The sequence below is a fragment of the Erpetoichthys calabaricus genome, chromosome 3 (assembly GCF_900747795.2).
Source record: "Erpetoichthys calabaricus chromosome 3, fErpCal1.3, whole genome shotgun sequence".
Classification (NCBI taxonomy): domain Eukaryota; kingdom Metazoa; phylum Chordata; class Cladistia; order Polypteriformes; family Polypteridae; genus Erpetoichthys; species Erpetoichthys calabaricus.
In genome coordinates, this window is record NC_041396.2 from 664191 (window position 1) to 680212 (window position 16022).

Sequence of the window (16022 nt, forward strand, 5' to 3'; positions counted from 1 at the left end):
TCTTCTTCTTCTTCTTCTTCTTCTTCTCCTCCTCCTTTTTTTTGGATCCTTTCCAGTCCGGCTAAGCGGAGTTTTGCTGTTTGCCAGGATAAGAAGCCAAGAAATCGGGGCGGATTACGAGCACGCCTGGTCATTACGTGCCTGGTGACTTCAGCTGGGCGTTAGCGTGGGACGAGCTCCGCCAAACGACTGCCTGGCATTCGGCTGCTGCGAAATGAAGTGCCACTGTCCCGGCGCGGAGGGCACGCATGGTGACCTCGGCCGCTCCTGAAGGTAAGTGTCCCGTCTAGCGCCATGCCACGTCGGGGAGGGTCCTGCTGTGTCGTCGAGCTCACTTGAACGGGGGACTCTTGGAGTCACCAGCCTCTCACAAGATGTCACCATGCAGGCAGGTGGCATCAGCGCACGCGGCTATCAGAGCGTCGTTACTGTGAAGGATCAAGACATGGAAAGCTGGCACTATTTCCTAAGAGAGGTCGCCGTGCCAGCTGTCCGTCATTGTTCAGATCATACAAGAATGCCGGGTCTTTTTATGGATTGGCAGCGGGCAAATGTGCCACTTTTGGATCTCCGTAGTCTGGAGAATAGCTGGCAAAGTCCTGAACATCGGTGTGCCCAGCAGGTAAAGAACCACTGGCTAGTCAAACATCGTGTTAGTGAAGTGTCACAGCGGACACGAGTGGCACTGCCAGGCCTAACACAGACATGGTAGCCCATCACTGTTAACCACAGATTTAATACGCACCGGGAGTCAGGGGCGACGGTGGCACCCACGGCCATCCACCCATCCATTTTCTAACCCGCTTTATCGCGGCAAGCATCGGGTGTAAGACAGGGACAATCCCGGGACAGGGCGCCAGTCCATTACACACAAATGCCAATTTAGTACCTGCGTGTCTTTGAGCGGCATCCATGTGGGCACGGGGAGGACATGCAGACTTCACACAGGGAGGGCACTGGGCCTGAACCCTCGTCTCCCAACGGGCTACCAGCACCCACAATCATTTGTTGTTCATTGCCTTTGATGGACAGACGCTGAGCCGAAGGGGTCTGTAGACAGACAGATGTGGGGGACCCCCAGATGTTTAAGTTAGGAGTCCTGAGTCCTCTTAGCCCCCCGTCACACAGACAGACCTTTAATGGCACCAAACACGCACACACACATATCTCTGTCACAGGAGCGCCACTGCCCCCCGCCACACACAGACTCTGATGTCTGACGCCCCCTAACACACACACACACACACTTGTCAGTCACTCGCGACCTCCCAGCCCTTCAGGCTTCTTAATTGTGACTTTCACTCCTGTCACCCCCCCCACCCCCCCCCCGCCTGTCACACACAAATACGCGCGATGATGACCCCCCCCCCCCCCCCCCAATAAGCACGGAGCGACTCACCTAAAGGGCGGAGCGAGCGCGCCCCCGCTGCACGTGCTGCCTCCTCGGACTCGCGCTCCTCAATTCAGATTTTCTTTTCTTTTCTTTTTTTTTTTGCTCCTCGTTCATTTTTTAGGTTAAGAACGCAAAGAGCGAGCGAGCGAGCAGGCGGGCGGGCGGGCGGGCGGCTTGAGCGAGCGCCACTGGACCGGAGTCCCCCCCTCCACCGCCGCCTCCTCCGCCTTCCGCGAACGATCAGAGATGCTGCCAAAAAAGCCGCGCACTCGACTGACTGCGTGGGCGGGAGAGCGCGCAGCAGCTTCGCAGGCGCCCAACTGAAGACGAGAAGAGCGGAGGGACGCCGACTCCGGTTCGAGGCACGGAGGTAGGTGGGCGCGTATACCTGGGCTTGGCAAACTCCTACTTTGGGGGGTCTTATCGGGGGGCTGCTGTTAGCTCGGTGCACGAAGCTACTTGGTTCCTGGTGCCTTTATTTAGTTAGTTTTTTTTTTTTTCAGTTCCGAAGGCAGCGAAGTAAAGATCAGCGCCAGCGGGCACATTGTGCGGGGTGGGTACCACTGTGGCCGAAAGGGGCCAGCGGGGCTGTCCCGTCAGATGATTTCCAGCGGGCCGCCTGATGCTGCCCAGCGCGTTCCTTTGAGCCGCACCCGGCGGCCGGAGAGTCTCCGTGCCGAAACTTGTGCTGGCTTTGGTGCGGGGGTGGGCCGCATACCTGTGGAGCCGCTCGATGCCACCTGCGCCTCAGCCTTCGTTTGCCTTCTCGGCACAGCGCGGATGGAGCGAAGTCTACTGGTCGGTGGGGTTGCCGTTCTCATGGCTCGTGTCCTCGGCGCGGTACATGTGGCGGCGGCTGTCCTGATGTGCGACACCGACACGGCGGTTCATTTCGGGCTTTTCGTCCTTTGGCACCTGCGGATTCGGAGCCGTTTGGGGATTGGGGGTCTGCCGTCTAGGGGACCAAAGCCTGAACGGGACCCCAGACCACAGGCACTACTGTCTCGGTGATGTCACCCGTTGGTGTGGTTAAGGTCCCGTCCTGAAACCGCAACGAAGTGACTTTATGTGCCCTCAAGATAAATAATTGGGGACACGTGTCCACTTAGACCGAGCGCTTAATGGTGGGCTAGTGCTGCGGTCTGAGGGTCTCTGCGCGCGTGCGTGTTAGCGCGGTTGACGTTCTGCCCCGGTGTGCCCAGACGTGCCCCTGCCCACGTCCTAAAGACAAACGAGCACAGCTGAGGGTTCAGCACAGGCTGGCATGGAGAAGCGGGGCTGATGGCCTCGTGTCATTGCACTGGGGAATGGCGATGTGGAAGAAATGGGAAAATATGAGAAGCGTGGAAGGACTCGAGACTGGCAGACAGACACCTAACTAGAAAAGGCACTAGAAATACTACACCAAGGTCTCTTGTTTGTCATGGCACTGGGGACGTGGGGACATGCTGTACGTTGGTCAGATGTCATGTGAGGAAAAGTGTGACTACCGTTAGCAGATGATGGTTAGGTAGGAAAGGTGCTATATAACAGATAGAAAAATCAGTAAATAAAAATATGGAATGTCCCGTAAGATAGATAGATAGATGTGAAAGGCACTATATAATAGATAGATAGATAGATAGATAGATAGATAGATAGATAGATAGATGTGAAAGGCACTATATAATAGATAGATAGATAGATAGATAGATAGATAGATAGATAGATAGATAGATAGAAAGGCACTATATAATAGATAGATAGATAGATAGATAGATAGATAGATAGATAGATAGATAGATAGATTTGAAAGGCGCTATATAATAGATAGATAGATAGATAGATAGATAGATAGATAGATAGATAGATAGATAGATAGATAGATAGATTTGAAAGGCGCTATATAATAGATAGATAGATAGATAGATAGATAGATAGATAGATAGATAGATAGATAGATAGAAAGGCACTATATAATAGATAGATAGATAGATAGATAGATAGATAGATAGATAGATAGATAGATAGATAGATAGATAGATAGATAGATAGATTTGAAAGGCGCTATATAATAGATAGATAGATAGATAGATAGATAGATAGATAGATAGATAGATAGATAGATAGATAGATAGATAGATAGATAGATTTGAAAGGCGCTATATAATAGATAGATAGATAGATAGATAGATAGATAGATAGATAGATAGATAGATAGATAGATAGATAGAGTGAAAGGCATTGCATTAATCAATAATTTGTAGACAGGTGGCATGAAAAGCACTATAAAATACTAAATTAAGTTCTGTACTTTAATCCATTGCTGGAGGGTGGCACTGTGTTGCATGTTGGTCACAAGTGCCAGTCAGCATCTCCCTGTCCTCTATACACCTGCCCACACAGTGACTTTGACAGCATGTGATGTCCATTTTTAGGGTGGCACTGGGGTGGGCACAGTAATTAACAGTGCTGCCCTGCGTCTCCACAGTCCCAGGTTGAAATCCCTGTGTTTGGGGGTGGGGTCCCATCCAGGGTTGGTTGTGCCCAGTGCCACCATGGTAGGTCATGCTGTGTCTTTTGTATGTCAGGATGCCCCCGGAGACGTCCTCAAACATGAGGACCAAGGTCAAGTCCAGAAGGTTGAGACCAGGGCATCACTGAATGAGCACAGTGAGATGGTGGGTGGTCCACACAGAGTCTCAAGGCGACAGTGGATGGAGGTACAAGTGACCCCCCCCCATTTTGATGTACATCACTGTGCCCTCAGCTGAGGCTCCTTTGTTTCTCCTTGGCTGGCACTTGGACTTCCAGGTCAATTTAAATTAGCCATGGAGGGCACAGTCAAAACATTTCAAGTTGGCCTCTGGCGGGGCAGCCCTTGACCCCAAGTCTGGCTGGTCTAAGGTGCATTTTCCCCTCCTTCTCCTCTTCCGACAGGTGGCAGCAGTGAGCTCCTCTGTGTGCTCGTCGTCTCCTGCTTCCGTCTTCAGTGTCCCAGTTAGCTGCTACTATGCCAGTTTATGGAGTTTGGACTTTGTAGGCTTCTTTGGCTTGGGTTTCTGGTTGGCAGGTTGGCATTTGCTGTTGTTGGATTTGTGGTCTTTGTGACTTTGTGACCTGTTTAGTCCTGACTCTGTCACCTCCTAGTCTCAGCGCCTCTTTTGGACTGCAGTACACCTGGTGAACTGGCACAAGGCCACACGTGCTGGTCTTATTGGGAGTGGGAGTTACAGACCCCTGGGGAGACAGGGAGAACATGCAGACCCCACAAAGATTGTGCCAGGGCCTGAGACACTGAAGGTAGGGGCCATCTGTCTAAACTCTCCAGACATGCAGATGGCACACAGGATTTGGTGGGCACTAAAGTTCTGAGGCTCAGAGCACTGAGTGCCATGACCCTAAAGTCCAGTCAAGAGTGAGCCAGACTGGTGGGCACTGGGGGTATGAGGCATGTATCAGAACCCTGTGCTACTAGAAACATCAAACAGTGAAGTACACCACAGTGTTTAGGGTACTGAGAGATGTGCTGCCAGGGGGCAAGAGGAGCTTCAGGATCAAAAGTAGAAAGCTGCCCTTGTAGCATTAGAAGTGGCAGAACAAATGTGTGCCATCATGGAACTTCAAGTGTCTGAAAATCACCCACAGGAAAGGCCATGTCATGCCAGGTGGTCATCCCCCACCGGTGGCACAGAGGGGCACAGCTCAGCATCTGTTCCCATAAACATATCACCCTCACCTTTTAGGGGTCTTGTTCCGTTCTCAGTGAAGTGACCATCGGCCCAATCGTCCTTTTAATGACACCAGCAGGCCTACATATACAATGAAGGGCCAGTATGGAGGGTCATGTAGCGCCCCCTGCTGTGTCGAGGGTGGGCAGCACACATTGTAGGCCTCACCTGGACTGTGATATGTGGGTCTGGGGTCCATATGGAACTAGAGGTGAGGGGTCAGCGCTCAAAGGGGACAGTGGCACGTATGGCTGTCTGAAGTGAGGTCACCTAACCTCTGATGTGTGGAGTGGTGTCACCCGGTGTGACCCCCTGGGCACACAAGTCCTGCCATCCCAATAGGACAGAGAGGGTGCGGGCCGTCAGCTGACCACGTTTGACATGTCAGGGTCTTGATGCCCTCCACATGGCAGTTTCATGTGTGTGGCCGGACCGTGTGCCCCCCCAACCACCCACCCCTGGCTGGTCCCAATGCGCAGTAGCGTGACGGCTTAACATCTTTTCTCGATTTGAGACGCGGGCTCCAGGCCACCATCTCCCGGGGGTCCGACCGTGACGGAGCGCAGTGCAGAACAGAAGGAGCCGCTTTAGCGATGTGGTAAGAAGGAGCAGCTGTCACCGCTCGGCAGACACAACCCAGGGAGCTGCTGGCCTACTTTAAACACTGGCAGCCATTCAGGGGGACGCGCAGAGTGGGGACGCGCAGAGTGGGGACGCGCAGAGTGGGGACGCGCAGAGTGGGGACGCGCAGAGTGGGGACGTGCTCGAGGGCTTCCTCTGCCGGGCCTGAGGTTTTTTTTTTTTTATTCCCCCCTTTTATGAAAATAATACAAAGACCTCCAGGGCCCGTGTCCTGGTGCGGAGACGGCTCAGCGTCGGCCTGCCAACAACATCTGGAGCCACTTGCCAGGAATTCCGTGTTCTCCATTTATTTGCCTTAGAAGGAAAGCAGCAAAAGGCCGCCTTATAATAGTTTCCATTGAGCCGGGGAGCGGAGCCGAGTTTGTCGGATTTTGATTTCTTTTTTTTAATGTGGGGTGGGAGAATGGGGGGCCGGTGGGGGGGGCGGGGGGGGGCTTCCTGTGCAGACTTAACAAGCAGCCTGGGTTCAGACGTTGTGGTGGGCTGAAATGTGAAGCTGTGCTCCTCATTGTGACTTTTTATTAATGACTGCTGTCCTTAGCCCCTGACATTATGGAGTGCTGGGTGTCAAAGTGCTAGTCCAGGGTGGGAGGTGGGGGTCTTCATCTGCAGCAGGACTGTGACAGCACGCCATAAGTAGGCTAAAACTGACCTGCCCTGCAATGGTCCAATCACAGCCCACTTCCCCCAATTAGGGGGTCTTTCATTAAGAACTGCTGAGTTAGCCCCTCCTCTAAGGAACTGTCACCCAATTATCTATTAGGTTGTAAATGATGTCACTAAGAGGAGCTGCTTAGTCCATAGATGGCGCTGCAGCGCCTGGGTGAGCCCCTTAACTTCTATAAAAAGGGCGCACACATACCTCCGGGCTCCAATAGGGGGGTATATGGGGGGGGTTCTGTGTGGGTCACTGAGTCATAAGTAGGCTAAAACTGACCTGCCCCTCAACGGTCCAATCACAGCCCACTTCCCCCAGTTAGGGGGCCTTTCATGAAGAACTGCAGAGTTAGCCCCTCCTCTCAAGAACTGCCGCCCAATTATCTATTAGATTATCTATGATGTCACTAGGAGGCGCTGCTCTTAGTCCATAGATGGCGCTGGGTGAGCCCACCCCTTAACCTGGGGGGGTGGTGGTCCTGTGTTGGGTCAGTGTCTCCATTTTGTACTGAGCAGTAAGTTGGCTAAAACTAACCTGCCTCACGACGGACCAATCACAGCTCACATTCTCTAATTGGGGGGGCTTTTCATTAACCATGGCCATGGTTAGGACCCTCACATCACGAAGTGCTGGCTGCTAATCTGCGATGTCACTACGAGGATTCCACAGGCCACTGCTCCCCATAATTGCATGTCCCTTCACACCAGCCTAGAGGATGGCATTTGTCCTTATTGGGCACCAAAGTGCCAGGGTGGGCCCTGCCTGTTAACTTCAATGATTGGGGTGACTGCACTCCTCCTGCCTCAATATAGGACAGATGAGGGTGTGTGGACTGGGGGGTGGTCTGGTTTTAAAAGTGGGCATTGCCATTAGCACACAATTTCAGCTTCTTCCTAAAGTGTCCTTGGTGCCCCTTGGCATTGGCATTACGTTTCTAGGCTGAGAATTCGGCCATCTCAACTGACCACCAGGCTTACTTATTCCTCCTCCTCCTTATCCTTTTAAGGCCCACCTTCATGTCTTTTCTGATTGTTTCTCCACCTTGGCATGACGCTGACTGCCTGAGCTGCTCTCCATCCTGGGCTGCAACTCCCCGACGTACTGAGAGTAAGGCGCTATATGTGGAAATGGTCAAGCAGCTGGAAATCAGGGCCCGTTGAAGAAGGTCAGGGTGGACATGTGGGTCACCATATACATGCAGCTGGCGTGCAGGACATGTGGCTTGGCATTGGTAAACTGGCCCCGCTGGGTGGCTCTCTTTCCAGGTGTTGCCCCAGCCTTGTGCCCGATGCTTGCCACACAGCCCTGCTCCGATGGATGTTTCAGGTTATTTTGGCTCATGCTGGGTGCATCTGGGTGTCTGCAGCTGCAGGCCTCTGCCTGCTCTTTGAGTTTGGCTCGTGGTCCTCATGAAGTCCTTCCACAAAGAAACACAAAAAGGGCAGCAGGCCTCATAGAGAAAGAGCCCAGGCCTGCCCGTAATTCTGCTCCGGGCCTACTGGGTCAGCCTGCCCAGCCCCAAACTCCATAGGCAGGCTTTGCACCCTGCACAAGGCCGTAATTGTGCCAAATGTCTCCCAAAAATAAAAACCTGATACACCGTTGGCTCAAGACTCAAAGTCTCTTATGTTTTTAAAGATTTTAGAATGGGGCCTATGGGCGGGCAGCCAGCCAGACCCCAACTCAAAGGGCAGACCCCAAAATAGGGGAAGGGTTCTTAAGTTAAAAACAAGAAAATCTCAATTGTGACCTCAAGGGGAGCGGACAACCGTAAACCTCTGGCCACAAAACTGAGTATCTTTAACATTGTGACAGGAGTGAGGAGAGAAAGGGGACTTGGGAGTTGATGGCACAGAGACGTGAGAATAAAGAGGCAACAATGAAATCACAAAGTTCAGGAGGTGTAGTCAGAATGGTGGTCCGAGAACCAAGCGGTAAATCGTAAGACAAAAAAAGCCAAAAAGGGGGCATGAAACCCAAGAAAGGAACAGGAGGTGTGAAGCAGAGATAATTAAAGTCAAAAAGTAACAACATGAAATGACGCAATGGTTTAGAAAAGTGACATCGTGATGTGTGACCTCACGAACAACCTGTCACCAACATGGGGAAGTGTTAACAGAAAACAAAACCACATTAAAACCCCCATGAAGCAAATGGTGAAGACGACCACCACAGGGAGCTCAAAGACCACCTCAGATCAGGACAAGGAGCAGTTGAATGACAAATCTGTGACTCGTCATACCCCACTTAGCCAGAGCAGGGACAGGGCAAACACATCAGGGGACAATCCTCCAAAACTGAACCTTCTTTGGACTGTGGGGTCAAAGCTCACACAGACATGGGGGGGAACACGCAAACTCCACTCAGGATGTGAACTCCAGTCTACTGCCAGTGTGCCACAAAATGAATGAATAAATCAAAAAAGGAGAAACACAAAAGCGGCAGGGCAGGAAAGACAACGAAAGTAAAAAAGGGAAGCCCACCGAACAGCGGCGGTCCGCAATCCGAGAGAAAAAGTCGAAAAACTGAAACTCCAACACCGCCAATGTGAGGCGCTCCTGCACTCCAACACAACGTGCCACGCTGAAGAGGGAGGGGCGGTGCTTCGGCAGTGACGTCACAGGGGGCGGAGTCAGACTCCGGAGGCTCCACCTGCAGAACCACATGACAAACGTGACCCGTCACCACAGACAATTCACACAAATATAAAAAGAATTAAGGGCATAAAATGAAAAGTCAAAAAAATCAAACAAAGAAACACATGAAAGAGGCTTCAAAGATCCCGTCTCGTGCCCACCCTCTGTAGTCCATGGGTGCCTTTCAGGGGGGTCTGCTCTGCCTTCTGGTTTGAATTAAAAGTGTAAGCATCTGGTGGGGTGCCAGCCCTCATGCCACCCGGGCTCACGTTTCTCTGGCTGGCACACTCTGTGATGTTCAACAAATGTAAGCCAAGTGCCAGGTTAGCGCCAACAACAAACAGAAGGTGAGGCGTCGGTGAGCTGAGATTGATGGTGGCAGTTGGCAAAGAGTGGGGAAATGCCAAGGATAGCCTCAGGGTGGCACATTAGCAATCAGATTGGGTCTGTTTGAATGATTTGGATTCAGTGCCCTAATTTCAAGATGCCAAGCTGTCACTCAGGTGAAAGGCTGCTTCTTAATGTTCCAGACTGGCACAGACTGCTGCAGACATTTTAACATTTCAGCCATTCCTAATTATCGGTTTGAATTTCCTTCTGTTTTCTGTAACAATTTAAGGTCGTGGCGAGTCCAGCAGCATCGGGCACATGCCAGGAGCTCACACCTCCAAAGAAATGTATATTGGGGTCTGCACCGGCCCACTGCCACAACTCTGGGTTTTAGGGGTCAAGAAATGGTCACCCCACATTTGCCTTTTACTTTAAATTAATTGGCATGATGGTCTAAACTGTGGGGTGGGGGGCACCCTGGTCCCAGTCTGCATAGCCCCCTTAAGAGAGAAACAAAGGCACAAATGCAGTCATTGGGGGCTCTCATGCACAGCCAATACCCCCCCCCCTCACCCCCCACTGAGACTCTTCTGGCAGGACTGGTGGGGCGAGCTGTGAAGACTCACTATGGCACCCCATGATGCTGCTTGTTGGGGTGGATGTCACCGACAAACAAGTCCGGTGACAGAAGAGAATCCCTGCTGTTGAGTGCTGGGGTCAAAGCTCTTAGGGGGCGCCGTAAGACCACACTAGATGGGCGCAGGCATCTCACAGCCTGTGGGTCAATTCATTCTGTGCCAGAGTGTGAGGGATATCAAAAGATTACGGCATTTAGGCTGACAACATTGACAATGGCTTCATTTTCATATCCCACCGCTGACACCATCAGCACGTCTCTCTCTCTGTATATCTTTAATACTGTGGCAGGACCCTGCAGCCAACAGCCACTGTACATCGCCAGTGTGGTGAGGGGGTCAGTGGGCCGATAAATTAACAATGAAGACTTGTGAAGATCCAGTAGCCCCGGGTTCAAATTAGTCCAGGGCACAGCTTCACCAGAGGTTTTCATCTATCTATCTATCTATCTATCTATCTATCTATCTATCTATCTATCTATCTATCTATCTATCTATCATATAGTGCCTTTCATATCTATCTATCTATCTATCTATCTATCTATCTATCTATCTATCTATCTATCTATCTATCTATCTATCTATCTATCTATCTATCATATAGTGCCTTTCATATCTATCTATCTATCTATCTATCTATCTATCTATCTATCTATCTATCTATCTATCTATCTATCTATCTATCTATCTATCTATCTACTGCACCTTTCTTATCTACATATCTATCTCTTATATATTGTATTCCTTTCTATCCGCCCCTCCATATCTATCTTCCTGCTTTTGTATACTGTTATATAGCGCCTCTCATATCCGCATGTCTATTATATAGCGCCTTTACTGGTGGCCTCATGGCTTGAGCTTTAAGTCCATACATCCGTCATATCCGTCCCCTTGCCCACCCAGTTGACCCGTGTCAGTCATTTCATTTCGCCGCTGACAGTGGAGGCCCCCGATGCTGCGCTTTTCTGTGTGGCCGCGGACTTCACGTCGAGTTAGTCTTTCCGTGTTTACCGCGTGCCATGTTGACGGTGACACCTCGAGGTGCCAGCAGAACAGAGAAGTGCGAATCGAGAGCAAGTCAGCAGTGCGAAGAGCCTCATCGGCATTGTAAATGAAGTCGCGGTGGCGGCGTCTCTTACGGCTCTCGCATTGCCGCCTTTGCTCCTCATTATTCACTGAAGTCACCGGAGGGCCGTTGTGTCACAGCTGTGAGGCTCAGTGTTGTCATCAGAGCTGCATGAGTGGCTGGTGGCACACATCCTGAGCATGTCCTCAGCCATTGGCAACGCCAGTATGGGGCATCCCATTCAGGGTTTGTTTGTTTCTTATCACAGGCCAAAGGTGGTAGGTTTGTTCACCGGTAAGGGTGGCATCTCATCGTGCCCAGCTCTTTCTTTGGTTTCAGGTTCCATCAGGGGTCACCAGCCATCTGCTTATCCTTAACACCTTTCTCTCATATAGTGCCTTTCACATCAGACAAATGATGTGGCAGTGGGCTGTGGGCATTGTTTTTGATCCCAGCTGCCATTTGATCCCTTCAGTTTCATGCCAAGTTGGCAGATCAGAATAGTGAAGTCTGACTGCCCGCCGTGGCCTTCATCAGTTGACTTCATTAACTTTTTAGATGAGTTCAGTGCAGTCAGGTGTTTAAAGTGCCCCCAACAGCTCACTGAGTGCCAGACCACCAGCTATGCCATGACGTTAAGTAAGCCCGCTGCCCACAAGTTGTTGGGCCTCCGGCCTCTTTACTTTCTACATGGTGACCAGTGGTGACGATGGCGTCGCAGACCATCATGAAGACTGTTGATGTTGGCTCAAGCGGAGGTCTAAATGAGGACTCCATCGAGTGCCCCTCATTCTGTCTCCTGTCTCTGGTTAGCCATCATCAGCTGAATGAGATGTTACAGGGTGGTCCAGTGGTGGTCCAGTGGAGGAAATGAGGCGAATGTACCTGAGCTGACCAGTGAGGGTCTTGACCCCTTGTGCAAATTTAAAATGCCTGCATGAGGAGAGAGTCCATCAGGTGACTGGAGAAGTCGGTCAGGGTGACGTGTCCTCCAAAGGGAGTGACAAAGTGAAGTGTCTCCATCGCTGACCCCCAGAGTCCTCTAGAGAAATGCCCATCAGGTAAGATGCCTGGGCACAAGCAGAGAGTCCTCTTACATCCTGAAGTCTCACCCACTTGTGACAAGCTACTTGTATGTGGGCGGGGCTTACTTAAGACTCCGCCCTGTTACTGTTGGTGCAGATGGGTGATTGGCACCTGCGGGTTTGGTGCAGCGATCCTTAGAGTGGGTGCCCTGGGAGTGAATTCTGAATGGTAAATGTAGTGGGCATTGGAGGAGTGCCCCACTCTTTATGACCCTTAAATACAGGACTGGCACAGAGGATGGCATTTCTGTCAGAATTGGACTGAAGGCTCACAAACAGTAAGGCTGTGTGGCCAGATTGGTCTCTGCCTTGTGCCCGATGCTACTGGCGTGGGACCCGTTAGGCTGTGTTATGACGAATGGTCCCTCGCATTGCTGTTGCTTTGGCTGCTCCCTGTAATCATCCCTCTCATGAGCTTTGCTGTGATTTGCTGAGCCCCTTGGTATTCTCTGCCCTCTGTCAGGGTGTCAGGGAGTTAACAGGGTCTGGCCTGTGCCAACATCTTAAAAGAAGAATTGTCTTCTACTGTTTGCTTTGGGATGCCTGCGGCCTTGACCAGCGGGTGTTGACTGGCTGGCATTCGTACAGCACAGTGGGCAGTTTAGCGGGCACATGTTCAAATTGCCTCCTACCACACCGTAGCACTTAAGGTCAGGAGTACATTCACTGAAATGACATGAGAGTCCCGGGTTCAAATCTGCCATGCGGGCTGTTGGCATGTTCTCCCTTTGTGCTTGTGGGGTTTGTGCAGATCACACGGCTGTGCTGATGCTAAACATACCCAGTGATGAATGGACTGGCATCCCATCCATGGGGATTTCCAACTTGCATCCAGCTGGCAGTAAAGAAGTGGCATCCGTAAACCTTCCATGCTGGGCATCCTTGGACAAAATGCAGGAACCAACCCTGCTTGGGATGCCAGCCCACCAAAGAGTAGTCTGTACACTGGGAATGTGAGCTTCAAAAATCCACTGGGTCGGGCACAGCAGAGATTCTTAATGTAAATGAAGTCACTGGGAGTGCATGGGCAGCGCCAGTATGGGGGGGCTCAGTAAAGGATATGCAGAGGAGAGTAACAGCCTGGCACTACCCAGACAGGTGGGCACACAAAGATCCTCAAAGGCCTGTGTAGTGCCCATCTGTGGGCAGCAATGACTCCCTGATGTGAGAGTGCCATTTGAATATGCACCGTGTGCCAATCCCAGAGGACCCCATGCGCCCGCCTCTTCTACTTTTACTCGCCTTCAAATCCAGTTTGGCTTCATTCCTGCCCTCTGAACTCGCAGGAGCCGTGCCACGTCCTGCTCAGACCTGTGCCTGCCTGCCTGCCTGCCCGCCGTTTAAAGAAGTGCTGCCAATTAGGGCAGGACTCCCACGTGGAGCCACACGCACCGCTCGGCATCAGCACCCACCTTGTGTCTCACACCTGGGGACGTCACTCAGGTAAGTCGGCCCAAAGCCTAACTGAGGGGCTTTTGATTGCCTTTGAGGTGCCCGTGCACACAGATGGTGCGAGAATGAAAAAGAGATTGTCAGCCAGCTGCTGGCATGTCTGAAGGGCGCTGGGCTCAAGTTTAAGACACGAGGTCCCTCTTGATTGTCTGGTCGCTGTGAATTTTCATGGTCTTTGTGTTCAAGTGAAGCCCACTGTATGCCCACGAGAACTGCCAGGGGACAGTAATTACATTGGGCACAGCTGACGAACCTGAAGAACTGGAAGTGAGCGGGTGGAGCGGCCCTGCCATGACAGCCCTCTGCTCGTCTCATAGGGAGGACTTATGGTGTGCTAGGGGAGACACGGTGGCTCAGTGCTTAGCGCTGCTGCCTGACTCATTCGTCTCTAAGTGGGGCTTCCACTCAGGTCTCTGGTTGGCCCTGTGGGGGTGAGTGCATGAGTGGGCACCTCATCTGGAGTTTGTTCTTGCCAGCCTAGGCTCCTTGATCAAGGTGGTGTGAATGTGACATGGGCACAAATGCCAGGGAAGGTCACTGAGGTGTGAGCGGAGTGGAGATGTGCTGAGCCATCCCAGAATTTCATAGGACCTGAACTGCAGACATTGACCCAACCCCCCCCCCCCCCCCCCCCCACACACACACAGGGTGCCAGCAAGGGGCTCTGATAGTTGGGAAGGGTGAGTGACATCTACACATTGAGCAGTCCAGTCTTATATAGCGCCTTTGAGTGAAGTCCAGAAGTGTAGTTGAGAAATTCGTCAAGTCAGCACAGATGTGTGCCCCAGAGAAGACCGCAGGCAGAACGGGATTTGAAGAACTGCCAGGGGGCATAAAAGAGGGCAAACCCCAAGAGCTGTGAGTCATTGGGCAGAGCGGCCCTGGTGTGATGGCCTTCTGCCTATCTGGTGGCTCAGTGGTTAGCGCTGCTGCCTGGCTTACCCAGAATTCTGGGTTCAAATGTTGCATCCATTGGGGTGGTCATCCCCAAAAATGTTTAGGTTAGTTAATTTATTGTCCCCAGGGAGGGCATCCTCTCTAGAGTTTGTTCCTGCTTGTGCCCCATCATGCCAGTTTTGAGAAGGTTCAGTTGTGTTCTAAATGTGACAGAGGTTCAAGTTCTAGGAAAGATGATTCAAAATATTAGAGCCATCCCAGAATTTGGTAAGACCCCTCCCTGGCAGCCATTGACCCCCACAGTGTTTAAGTGCCCAGCAGGGGGAGCTGACAGCTAGGAAGGGGAACAGAAGCTGAGCTTTACGTCTCCATCCAGCCAGCAGTCTACTCCTATATAGTGCCTTGGACTTGGGGCGCTGAGCCCAGTGTACGCACAGGAGGGTGACGGAGGGTTACAGGAGTCACTCGCATGACATGACACGCCCACTGTGAGACACGCCCACTCGACAGTCGTCATCGTTCAGGAGTCAGTTAACTCCGCCCACAGCCCTCATCTTAACCACAGTGGGAGGAAGTTGCAGGAGAAGGAAGGGCGAGGTCTGTCATCAAAACGGGTGTCTGGGGACAGGCACAAATGACGAGGGGCATGGCAGAGCGTCGGGTCTCGATGGAGTGGAGCTCTGGAGGTCTGCAGCTGGACTCTGGTGGTCAAATCCCCCTGATGGGATGTGCAGCTCACACAGTCATTGTGTCACCATCACAGTCCACGTGCTTCTGCCCCTGAAAGAGACACATGTGACCAACTGGTGACGTGTGCCAGGGGTTAGATGTGTGCAGTATGTATGTATACGTCTGGTAACGGGTGCCCTCAATCAAGTAGGGAAATGCAGACAAAGCACTAAATGACAAGTGGCACGCGTGTAAGAATTCGTATCTCTGAGCCATCATTAGAAACTGCGTCGACGTGACAAACGTGTGACCCCTCAGAAGTGACGACTATGATGTCCAGACTGGAGTTTTGAGTTCCCTTTCTTGAAGGCCACCGCTGAAGGACTTTTTGTTTTTTTATGTCAGCTTGTTTCGGCTCCCTGTTGTCACTTCTCAGAGGGGTCCCGATGATCTCAGCCCAGTTCAGCTCTGCCATACCTGCTGTGGTGGAAGCCATTAAGTGGCAGACGAGGCGCGGCGTCCAGTTTTTGGTGTGACGTGGACACACAGACGTGACGCAGAGCTGGTTGACAACTTCAGAAGTCAATCTGTGCTCTTCCTGACGTAATCGGAGGGATCAACAACACTCATCTTACAATAAGGGTACCTAGCGAGAGTGGCACTGCTTTTGTTAGCTGGCATTCCACTAATGAAGTAAAAAGAAAAGAAAAAGAAGATGAACAGGGCTGACCAGCACCACGGAGAGCAACTGAAGCTGACGGAGCCAAACTGAGATTAGCAGGACACATGATGGAGGTCAGGCAGCATCCCTGACGTGTGTGTACAGTGCAGGTCGTTGGTGGGGACCCT

General features: G+C 51.7%; 1 protein-coding gene across 4 annotated transcripts in view; it reads left to right on the forward strand.

Annotated features, from left to right (window-relative positions):
- Positions 1–250: 250 nt before the first annotated feature.
- Positions 251–16022, forward strand: part of sertad4 (SERTA domain containing 4) — a 31418-nt gene continuing 15646 nt past the window's right edge. The window contains exons 1-2 of one of the 4 annotated variants that reach the window (XM_051925445.1): positions 269–284; positions 1530–1763. The gene's annotated coding sequence lies outside the window, so the exon portion shown is untranslated. Of the gene's footprint in view, positions 285–1456; positions 1764–13398; positions 13599–16022 lie in introns of those variants that run through there. The other 3 variants (XM_051925444.1, XM_028796318.2, XM_051925446.1) reach the window with 3 other exon arrangements.